We start from the raw sequence: 12511 nt of genomic DNA on the forward strand, positions 1-12511 counted from the left end.
TAATCAAAAAGTGTGTAGATTATGTTATATTACAAAGTATAATTAAGGGAGGTTTTAAACTGAGATGGGAAAGCAATTATTTTGTCACCGGTTCCTACAATGTGCTTGGCTTTTCTGTGTATGTGGTTGTCCAACTGTGATTCACAGAACAGCACAGGAACTCTTCTCTGGTAGGCATAATTTGTTTAGAAAATTAAGATGTGGGACACTGAGGCTAGGAAAGGACTGGTAGTAGTGTCGACTATTGGTACCAATATTGGTACCAATAGCACCAACCATCATGAAACAGATTACAGAGTAAAGAACTGTGGAACAAGTCACATCCATGGAGTTCAGCAATTCCTCATCCTCTGCCATCACTGCCAGCACATCATCATGCACTGGTTTTTTATTCTCCCTTAGGCACTCAGTCTTCAAAAACCAGGAACACACATTTTTGGGAGACAAAGTCACAACAGAATTGTGAGTAAACTGAACCTGGAAATGCTTCTGGCTCAGCTAACGGAATGACATGGTGGCCTTGGAAATGACACTGGGGGAAATGCAAATGTAGAATCAGAAGGTGTTTGAATATTTGGGAAAAATGATGGAGAAACAGCTTCAAAGTCCTTACTCATTTCCTTCAAATCTTCATGCTGGACTACATGGATATATATGTGCTATAAAAATGCTACTTCCCAGAGAGTAAGTTTGCTTTTTTTATATAATTAGCCACATTGGAGCACCAATCTAGACACTTATGTGTTTGGAGGGAGACTTGGCATCGTAACTGAGCAAAACAAGGATTCAGGTTTACTCCAGTACTTACTCATAATGCAGGTCCCAGTATGGCTAAAGACAGAACCTATAGTAGGACTCATAGCTCAATCCTGAGTCTTTTTATTTGTATATGGGAAAAGAAACCCATTCCTCCTAAGCATGTACTGTAAAACTTTCTCATAAGGCTGGAAGGGGCATTTGCAGTCCATTGTCTTTCTCAATAAAGGAACAACTGTTCAAAGCCACTACATTTCCCAAATCCTTTTTTTACAGTGTTTATAGAGAAAGGCCATAAAAATTGTACTGATCATGGATTCTCTGGGAATGCTGGTATTTTTTCTCTACTAGTTTGTTTGCTTTTTAAACAGTGATGTTGTCTCTGAGTTCTCGGACACCAGGCATCGTGACTAATGTTTTCCTTATTTTGTCGGCTTGTTCTATTAGAGAAGGTACCTAGGGAGACTGGAGCCATCCCTTTCTGTTCTCAAAGATTATGTTTTTCACTTAGTTGCTACTACATTTGTTATAATATTATAAAGCAAGTCTGAAGAGCTTTGCAAAGACATTAAAACTGGTAGAAGTCATTCTTTTGCCTATAATGAGATAAGAATCTGCCATTTAATCCATTGGAATACCATATACCATCAAAGAGTTTTCTGAATACAAACTCTCTAATCTCTGTCATTTACAAATAAACAAAGAAGAGGTCTGATCTTCTTTCTTGGATACCTGCAGTGAAAGGACATATATGCAGACATTTTAAAACAATATCAGAAAATCCAGAAACAGGCTAAATCTTTTAAGGCTATTCTCTGTATTTAAATGGTTGTGGATAGGTAATATTAAAATATAGGCATGAACAGAATAGAGATGGATCCATGTCAACACACAAAAATGTTTAGAACGCTGCTTCTTAGCAAGGTAACGTTCATGTATTTCCACACCTCAGTGGTTCTGAACAAAATTGTATTTCTATACGAATGGCCCTCACTTACAATTTAAGAAATATTGCAAGGAACACCCAAGAATCTCTGGGGTGTTCACCATGTTCTCCACAGCCACACTGGTAGCTTTGTGTCTTGTGTTCATGCACTAATTCATAATTAAATCTCATATATAGAATGGTAGAGGTATTGGTAGAATGAAACCTAGTTTTTGGTTGTCTGTCGCTATTCCTCATAGCACCTGGGGGAACATCTCTGTCTTCTCCTTCCCTTACCCTGGTTGCAATATGCATGTATAGTCACAAACCAGAGAAGCACTTGTGATGAGCTCATGCCAAGATGTCAGTCAAGGACCTGGGAAACTTGCCAAAAAACCTGTCCTTGTGTTAGGCTAATTAACTCTTGGCATATTTGTAATTGTTCCTATTAGTTAGGGGCACTTTTTAGGAGCAGCATCAACAGGATGGTGGCAAGGAACCAGATGAAAGGGAACTTTACGGACTTTCCTGTATTTGAAAATGTAATAAAAAGTATTAACCAGAACTACAAAAAGCTTGGCAGAGCACTCAGCACAGTCAAACCTGTGGTGGTTAGCATCACTTCAAGTTACTGCTATGTGTAAGATTGAGCAGCTGGCAAGATTGTGAATGTGACCATCCCTCTTCTCACCCAGTTCTCTGTGTGGTGCCAGGTAGCATATGCTGTAACATCATGGAATTCCCCATGAAGACGTGCCCTCAAGTTCTAGGCAACTGTTAGTGACAGTTGTAAAAAAGGCATCATGATCAGTTTAGTGTCCCGACCTGGCACAAATGCTGATGGCAGATGCTGGTGGCCTCTGGTAAGGAAATAGCTGTTTGCTCTGGACAAATTTACTGGGAAAAAAAAAAAAAAAGGAGTATCAAATTCATTTTCCACTGATGTGTGTGTGAATCAATTCCAATCTACACAAAGAAAAAGGAAATGGGCTATGAACACGGTAGATGAACATTTTAGTTTAGAAGACACCAATAAGATCACAAACCATTATGATCACTCCTTGCCCTTCATAATTACAGTTGTGAGTTTGATTCCAACCTCAGTGAAGTCAAAGTAAGGCATGGATTGATTTCAGTGTGGTTTGGACAGAATGAAAGATAAAATAATCTTGTGTATATCCATAAGGCAAAATGTATAATATCCCCCAAGGACTTCCTTCTGAAATGTTAATGCAAATAAGTAAGTCTCCTCACATGGAGAGTTCCACTGCATGAAGACATGCAGCTGCATACTCTACCCACCCCTTACAGCTGCAACCCAGATTCTGTTTCTTGACTCTCATCTTTGGTTATTTGTTTGTAGCTTGAAAAGTAATGTAAGTATTAATACAGAATACGAACAGAAATGAGTCAATTTATAAATGACTCTCTTCTCTGAATGTTGCCTAGAAATTTATAACTTAAGGCACAACAGACATAGATATGAAATTAACTGCCCTCTTGTGTGATTCACTAAACATATTTCCACAAAAGCAAAACATAATCATCTTTCACTCATTACAGACATATTTTTTTCTGACCATATAAGAGTGTCCCTGCTTAGGCCTTGCTAAGTGCTTAGCCCACCTTTACAAGCATGTTATGCTCTCAGTAGCTTGCTGCTGACTCCCTGAAGGCATGTTTTCATGGAGTTTTTTTTCAAAGCCTGACCAAAATGTTGCATGACTGTCTTTTGTTACATGTTCAGCTGGGTCAGTATTCCAGTACGTGCGACAGTGACATCAGAAATGCCAATAAAATTGAAATGTAAGGATAAATATGCTCGTAGTAGAAGGAGTCAGCCCTAGCATTAGGGTGTGTTGCATATTCATTCAAAAGTGATAACTCACCACACACAGAGAATATAACATGACTGTCATGAACCATGGAAACAGGAGTAACCACAGAGCAGCCTGTTATTGCCCTGCATGCAGATTAGGATCTAGAAGAAAATTTACAGTAAATTTTCTGATGTCTTTAGTGGGTGGCATTTCTTTAAGAATCTCTGCTTTCTTTCTCCTCCATTTCCTCCAAGACATGGCTCATATTTTATATTTCAGAAATAACAGACAGTGATTAAATTTGTAGAAGGTGATTTTTTAATCTTAGATATGAAAAAAAAAAAGTACAGAAAACGTAGTATTTCAATTTTTTTCCTACTTCTGTTTCATGACTCGTATTTGTTATACTCAATCACTTCCATCAGTGTAAGACTGACTGCTATGGCATGGTGTGTTACAGGTAGATAAGAGAAGCACTGTTGTCATTATGTTTAAGAAGTCAGGATTATCAGGAGTCACAGAGATTAAATTTAACCCTTTCTAAAGTGGCTTGACAGCTACACAACTTAATGCCTAGATTATTTGCATATGCAGTAGATGAGTACCAACCTTTTGAAACAGAATCAAGCTGCGACAACTTTAATTCTGAGAGATCTGCCTCACCCATTCAAACCCTGTATTAATTGGGCTTAAGCCAGCTCTCATGATTTTAGAAGGCAATATGTTCATTGAAATCACTTTCCACAAGTCAGTACTTCACCTCTTGGCGTCTCCAATTGGCATTAAAAAAAAAAAAAAGTGAAGAACACAGCAAAAAAGGGAATTTTACTGAATGAGTATTTTCCACTGAAGCTTGTATGTTTATGATATAAAATTCCACATCTTTCAGATAGAACTGAGGTTCACTGTAAAGCTTTTTGCATATAGATATATAGAACAGAATTTGGAGCTCCTTGTGCAAGCTACAGATGGTACAAATACAACATTATCACCTTACTTGCTTACTAAAAATTGTTCCTTGATTCCACTTTTCTTTTTTTTTTTTTGCCTCCAGTCCCATCTGTGCAGTTCCAGTGGTCAGTCCTACATTGTAAAGATGTTAAAAGGAATGGGGAAAAGTAATGACAGAGCTGGTGACATCTCTGAGGTCTCTAAAGTGGATCCATAACCCAGGTGGAGCATCCTGCCTGACCAAAACTTTTAGAAGCACTACTGTCCCACATCTATGTATGTGGGCTCAGCCCAGAAACCTTTGGTGGAATCTGGGAGAAGAATATTGAGTTTCTACTGATTTCAAAGGAGCCCATCTTTCAGGTAGATGAAAGACCTGTAAGTCACCTGGGTCATGACAAATTTAGGCTGCCCAAAACCCTCTTCTGGAGGGTAATAGGGAAGCATGGGACTGCATGGTGTTACTGTGCTATGTTTCACGTAACTCAGTAAGATTCCTGCCACATGAATCCTATAAATGTCATTGCAAAGTTATGTGACTAAATCCTCCTGCAAAGGCTTCAAAATTTACTAATTTTATGTCACCTTCATGAAGTCTGTTGTGGTTTAACTGGGTGTTTACAGATAATGTGAGAAAGACTGCTTCATAAAGTAACACAACCTTTGTGAAGTGTTACAGCACAAGCAGAGCTGTCACAACACTGCTGTGACAAATCAAAGCCTAATGAGTGAATGAAAGTATTACAGGTATGTCCCAAACCAGGGTAACTCATTATTATAGCTGTCCAGCTTAAACAGTTAGGAGTGCTCGGTCCCTGTTTCCCAGGTTAAAATGACATTTTTTTTTCCATTTCCTTAGAACCAACACTGCACTCGAACAGTAATATCCACATCTCATCTGCTGTCAGAGTGGGCTGCATTCTGCTAGACTGTCTGTACCTGCTCTGCTCGGGTGGCACTGAAAGCAAGCTGGAATTGCTCTCTACTTGTTTTCCCTCCCCAGACTGCTGTGGAGATCAGGTTGAGCTGCCCCACAGCAGAATGGACTGCAGTGTGAGAGGAGAGTGAGCGTCACGCAAGCTGTCCTGGCTTGGATGCGCATGTACTTGTTGTGACATTGCAACCTCTCTCTTTTTCACTTCTTCCATTCCTCAGCTGGTCTGAAGACAGACTATTAAAAAGGACTGGTCTTCCAACAGACCATACCTTTGTGCAAGAAATGCTACAATTCTCTATACAGCAGTTCAGATCCAGTTTTGTCCGGGTAATCAACGTAGAGGTAGTCTAGCCTTGCTTGAGGTGCACATCCAGTAATGGAATGAGAGGGAAAAACGTACTCGTTGGCAAGAGAGGTGGAATGGGCCTGAGGTGGGGTTGGTAAGGGATGTACATGTTAGAGGTACCACATATGCAGAGTGTGGATGATGACATGAGGAAAACTTTTTCCCTTATAGATCTGAGGTGTTTCCAAAAGGGACTGTTAGATAAACTCCTTCCTATCACCCATAATTGTGTGTAATCATCCGGCTACTAAGTAAAAAATTTTTGTCTGCTCATTTTGTCTGCTATTTCGCAGATTATTTATTCTTTCCCCAGACCATCATTTTCTGTTGCTTAGTGTCTTGTGTAAAAAGTAGAAAGGAAATTCTACCAAATCTTGATGTATCCCCTTTTGCAACAAGAGAAGAGAAACAAAGGGAAGAGGAGGTGCAAAGCCTCCCAAACGGAAATGATGCTTCCTCTAATCCAAGCCTGACTTTGGAAGCATTGGAAGTTTAACCACTCACGTGTAATTGAGAAACTCAATTTCTTTAATGAAAAAGACCTAATTGTGGCTTTCCAAGTACATGAAGTGAACCTACAAGAAACACGGAGAGGGACTTCTGACAAGGGCTTGTAGTGACAAGACAAGGGAGAATGGATTCAAACTCAAAGAGGATAGGTTTAGATTATATATTAGGAAAAAATCTTTTACTGTGAGAGTGATGAGGCACTGGCAAAAGTTGCCCAGAGCTGTTGTGGATACCCCATCCCTGGAAGTGTTCAAGGCCAAGCTGGATGGAGCTCTGAGCAACCTGTTCCAGTGAAAGGTGTCCCTGTCCATGGCTGGGATGAAAGGTCAGACTGTGCCATCAGTTTGTAAGTGGATTTGGCTGTGGCCCCCTTAACCTGCATTAGTAACAGGAAAGGCAGATTTAGTCTGATTTTAGTAATCCTTAAAATTCATAAACAGAGGGGAAAGGAGTTTCAGCTATGGGCCAGTGAGGTCCATGATCCAGGTCACAGCTTAAGACTGCCCCAAAAGCTGTCCCTTTGACCAGAAAAAGGAAACAAGCTAACAAAAATATGCTTTATGTTTCTGAAGTTCAAAACCTCACTGCTGTGGAAGATTTTAACTTATGCTTTTGTTTCCAAATGCCAGCAGGCAGCCATAGCTATCAATTTCTTTGCATCCTATACAGTTGTATTATGTGTAATTAGAGGAGAGTGGCAGTTAAGGGGTTGGTTCTCCCCTGGGATACTTCAATGGGAGTACAGGCTCCCCTGATTTGTGTTTCATCCTTAATTGCTTTTGAAATTACTTTGATGTGTGTAAAACTATCTATTTCGTGTGTCGTGGAATCATATTCTTGCTTCAATATATTGCTACTTATTTTTGGACATAGAGCAGTGAAGTTTTGCATACAGAGTTATCTTGCCAAAAAGAAAAAATAAAAAGAAATCTGTAAAACTACCTAGGGAATACATCTTTGCAGTTAGAAGCATGCAACTGAACTGCCATAGTGAAACAACAAAATAACTGTGCTATCATGGTTCTACTGATGGGTAAAAGAAGAAAATAATCTAAGAGCTCTGCCTTGCTGTTCCTCATCAAACTTCTTTTAAACTAAAAATAATTCATTTGGAATGATCTCAGTTATTGAGGTATGAAGCAGAGAGACCTATTTTTGGAAATTAAACAGTTAAAATGACCTGTGGATTGTCAATACAGTACACCTAAGGTTGCAGGTAATGAATCCCTGGGCGCAGTCCCAGGCTTTTAGTACTTTTGGTACAGCAGGATTTTTCTTGGGCTTAGGCTGTAGTCAGAGGGAATTCAAGATTGATTCCAGATGTTCTCCTTTTTGGACACCTGCAGTCCTGTGCTGTTAATTCTTGATATGGGAACAGGGAGGTTGGCATGGATGAGGTAAGACTACAGCACACTGTTGTGCTCCTCCACCTTGAATGATGTATTTCTGAACAGCCTCTCTCCTGGTGAATTGCCATACTGTAGGAACACTTATATCAGTGCCAAATGTAGAATCCCCACAGGGACTAGAACAGCATGGGAGTAATACCTAATTAAAACTGCAGTGAAGTAGGTCAGATAATATTTCACAAACAACAGCAAGTGTTCTGATTGTTAATAGTTTGGAGTCCCTGTATTTACTCTGAGCAACAGAAAAATGTGTGTTGCCTAGAAATACAATGAAAGCGCAAGCTGAAAACACTTGCCATGGTGGATTACAATTCTAAATATTCATGGTCTCCAATGGGTGCTGCACCTTAACTCTTGCCAGTATATTCAGCAGTGGATTAAGGTTGTTAGCCCCCTCTTTCCCCAAGATTGCAGGAGGATTGCCAAAACAGAGTGAAGTATTGCCAGGTGAAAGAGTAGATGAGAAAGCCCTGCTTTCAGTCACAAAAAATAAGACCATTGTAAGGAAATATAATCCCACTCTCAGATACCACAGTTGCTCATAATGTTGTAGGACTATTTTCAGAAGTCCCAAATTCAGACTTCAGCCAAATCTTCTGGGTCTTACTGATCTGCAAACGTGAGATATGATCCTTTTTTCTGAGATTCATCACCTTTTTGACCTCATCTTAGGGTAGAAGTAGTGAGAAAAGTAGCAGCATTTTCAATTTTAGTGTGATCAACGAAGTTCAGTGGCAGATGAAAATTTGTAATAATAGTATTCAAAATGTTAAAGTTTTTAAACTCTCAGAAGAAACATCCTCCATTTGACTAATTGTGTACTGTGATTAACTAAACAAAGAAGTGTCTAGAGGCTTCACACAGGCAGAGGACCCCATTAAGCTGGAATGTAGAAAGCACTTTGTATCTGACCATCTGTGCCTCAAACTCTTGCAATTTATCCAAAAGAGCTTCATATGAGAAGCAGGTTCCCTCACTTACAGCTGCTACTGTGAGCCCTTGTTTCAGGAAGAGCCCTTTTTGAGCAGAGCACAAGTCTTTGATGTGAAAAAATGCCCTAAACATTTATTTTCATTTATAAATACTAACAAATCAATCTAGGACAAGGCACCAGAAGTTCTATATATCGATTTTTATACATCTGTATGCATATTCACAGGAAGCTTACACAGTCTGGATTTACCTCTGCCTTTTTAGCTGGGTAAGTAAGTAACTTAATTTCGTGGAGCTGTTACACGTAAGCGCAGCTCGTTCAGGAAGGATGTCCTTATGCTTTTATTTGCAGAAGGTTTTTAGGCCTCTCTGAAAACCTGGTGGTTTGGTTGAAATGTGAAGTTTTGGAGCCTGATGATCCTATCAGCCAACTGATTTTGTGGTTGGCTTGAAAAGTTTTTCTGAAAAAAAAAACAAACAAACGGACAAAAAAAAAAGAGTTATCTTTGATAACATGAAGGCCTGACTTTGAACTCTCTCCTGCTAGGCACTTGATTACTCTATTTAAATGATGCAGATTCCCTTTGGAAGTAAAGGGCTATTGAATCTCAAAGAAGCCGTGGCATGTTGGAGTTTGTTGCATTCTTGAAGTGAAAGGGGTCCTATATTTTACCAAATCCATACCTTAGCCTGGAGTGACTCCGCTGATGTGGCAGCTCTTGGATGGGGACTGAAATGCCTAAGAAGTGTCATGAGGGTGTGTTTTAAACCAAAAGCAATCAAAACAGCTGGTGCTGGGGGTGTACTCGTTCCCCTCCTCCCTGTATGAGCTGTAGATTTTCTTAGTGCTGATCTGATGGGCTGTTCTCTACATCTGGTAGAATGAGTGGCACTTTATTACATTAGGTGATATAATTGAAGTAAATGTGGTATGAGTCATCCAAGTGGTTATATATGCAGAGGAGGAAGGCTTTAAAATTAAATCTGTGAGGAAAGACCTACAAGGAATATAGGTGATTTCTTACACTGCTTTTCTTTATGTTGAGAAGCCCTTACCAGGGAAAAGGAATTTTGCTAGAAGTCAGCTAAGGGATTTGCCATCTCCTTCATGACTTGAAGTTATGGGTTTAGGAACTCTCCATTCCTGCAATATGTGGTCTGCAAAATAAGGAAGTTCCTAAAGAAGGAGGGGAAAGTGTCTTTAGAGCTGAGTTAGGTTACCTATCCAGGCAGAAGACTGAAACCTGCCCACACATGTAGAGACTGAGTTGTATTTGCTGTCAGAAAGTGGAGACCATTTCTTCAGGACTGAAAGAAGTCCTTTACTTGTCAGGGACTGGCCTTGACCCTGCAAAACTTGTACAAGATTGCATATGGGGCAAGAGGCTGGATACAACGCCATAGAGAACTTCTGCAGAAAAAAGATCTATTCTCTGAAATATGGTCAGGAGAGGCAGGAAGCATAAGCTAAATAACTCAGAACAAGCAGTTTCAGGTACTCAGAACAAGCAGTTTCAGGCAGGTACAAACACTGCAAACAGTTGAGTAGGTGGACATCTTAGGAGCATTGGTTTAGATTTTGGCAGCAGTTCAACACGGATTTTTTGAATCACTCTTTGAATTTAGAAGCCTCAGTGTACTTGTGTCCTCTTTTAGAAGATGAAACCTTACAATGGACTTAGTCCTGAATCCCTCTGAGCTTTGACTCATCTTTAAAGTGATGACTACAATATGCCTGCTGCCGTGGCTGTAGTGTAGTGCGGGCAGGTGCTAGCACACATCATCACTGGAACTCCAAATTGCTCATATAAATACAGTAACAGTTCTTGCAGGATCTCACGGCTGAAGTATTTATATTTAGTTAAAATGACCCACATTTTAAGTGAACACGACTGAACTATTCACACACTAATGAGAAGAAATCACCTCGGCCAATCACGGTATGCTAGCCATCGTGCCTGTTTTATAAATGAGATTAATGACTCAATTTGCAGTAAATGCTTCAGCGAGGAGAAACTTATTTTGCTATACTAATTGTGTCACATATGTGCCTCAAAACACCAACTGTGCAGAACTGGATTTCCCTGTGGTGCACAAGATGGCTGGCCTCAGTGGTTTTATTAATGCTGTTGCTCCGATTTCTTTGCTGCAACTGATCATTTTGATCTTTGTGTTTAGTGCTGCAGCATAAATGCTGGTGATGGTAAAAATTATTGTGTAGTGTAATCCTCCCCATTAGTGAAAGGACAAGAGTCTCTCTGTAACATCAGCTGTTCAACTTTTTTTTTTTCCAGCTATCATGAATAAAACTCCTGATGTTATTTACTTAGGCTTTCAATTAGTTTTTAATTGTAATGAAATGATGAATAATTGCCAGAGCCCTTAATTTGCTCAGTAGTTACTGTGATTTTAATGGCTTTTTAAAAAACTTAAATGTTGTCCATTTATAGGGTATACTATATTGCTTTAAATGAGTAGATTAATTCAGAGTTTCATCAAATTAATCATTACACTTACTTTTGCATTTGTTCCCATGTTCCTAACAGATTTGTTAATGTAAGTGTGAGAAAACAGGATTTGCTGACCATGGACCAACATCCACAGTGGATGCAAATTAACCTTGCCACACTGAAATCTGTAATTTGCTTTATACCAGCTAAAGCTCTGCCTCAATTTGTTCATTATCCATCCTTTTATTCTGGTTTTGATGTTGGATAAAATTGTCCTGACATTTTTCAATATTTTTAACCCATTGTAGTTTTGATGTCAGTGGAATTACTCAGAACTCGCAGTGGGTCTAATAAGAGAATTGCATCTAAGGATAGCATGAAGAGATTTTCTTTCCAATGACAAATTCCCCTACCAACTTTTGTATACAAATATATTTGCTGAGAAGTGTGGAGTAAGTTTGAACAGTTTGTTTGCTGTAGAATTATCTTCATAAATCTGTTTCTATGTTTCATGCTTTGTTAAATGTGCTTCAGACTTCAGCTGAAACTACTAGCAGTTACTAGATACAGAGGGAAAGGACAGTGTTTGCTTAGTTTTGTATTTTCACAAAATATTGAAATGAGGGGTACTGCCCCATTGTCTGGGGAACATGTGCATTTCCAAGGTAGTCTATAAAAAAGTCCGAAGTAAACACTTGTGCCTTTGAAGCCTACAAAGCAACCCACAGTTCAAGAGCAGCCTCTCTGTTGCCCATTCTGAAAAACACTCCGAAATATTGTCTCAGGTTCTTTATTGAAAGTCAGCATGCCCCTCAGCTTCATCCTACTCTCCCACACTCAGCCTCGTGACAGCAGTAAAAATGATTAGTTTTTGCTCTGTTATGTTTAGGTGACAGTCTTGGACAGTAAACTGTGTGTTACTGAATTCAGGGGCTTTCACCAAGTGTGTTGTATGGCCTATAGACGGCCCTGGAGATGGTGCATGGACAATTCCCTTCTGTACAGCAGTTTATGACTGAAACACAACTGTAAGGATGTACCTGGCTGTGCTCATCACACCTGTGTCACATACAGCTGTGGAGCCGTGCAATTGGTCTTCATAGGAAATATGACGTTCCTAAGATGCAGCATGGACCACTGTCAGGGTAGTGCAGTGTGTGTCCTCTGCAGCCTCATCGTGATGATCTCTGAAGCAAAGAGGTTATGGAATTTTAGGATCTGATGGGCCTTTCTGTGAGTAAAACTTTGGTTGTGTTTCGTAATATGTTGCCTTGCTTTATGGAAGAGCTTTACACTCTTGAATATTGCACTCTCAAATTGGTTATATACTACTGTGCATGGTTAGTAGGCTTCCCCTGCTTAGGAAGCCCCCATGAAGGAAGAGAGAGCTATATTAACATGAACCCCTAACCTCTGACACTGTCAGTATGGTATCAGGTGAAAATGTTTCACAGAAATACCATATACTGCTCGT

The 12511-nt window shown here is 39.6% G+C and overlaps 1 long non-coding RNA gene across 1 annotated transcript; it reads right to left on the reverse strand.

The window, feature by feature from the left end:
- Positions 1-8828: 8828 nt before the first annotated feature.
- On the reverse strand, positions 8829-12195 carry LOC116785241. Its single transcript, XR_004356445.1, has 3 exons — positions 12097-12195; positions 9644-9745; positions 8829-9048 (listed from the first exon to the last, which is right to left on the reverse strand). It is a non-coding gene; the product is annotated as an uncharacterized LOC116785241 (long non-coding RNA).
- Between the last annotated feature and the right edge of the window lie 316 nt (positions 12196-12511).

This window comes from Chiroxiphia lanceolata, chromosome 3, assembly GCF_009829145.1.
Source record: "Chiroxiphia lanceolata isolate bChiLan1 chromosome 3, bChiLan1.pri, whole genome shotgun sequence".
Classification (NCBI taxonomy): Eukaryota; Metazoa; Chordata; class Aves; order Passeriformes; family Pipridae; genus Chiroxiphia; species Chiroxiphia lanceolata.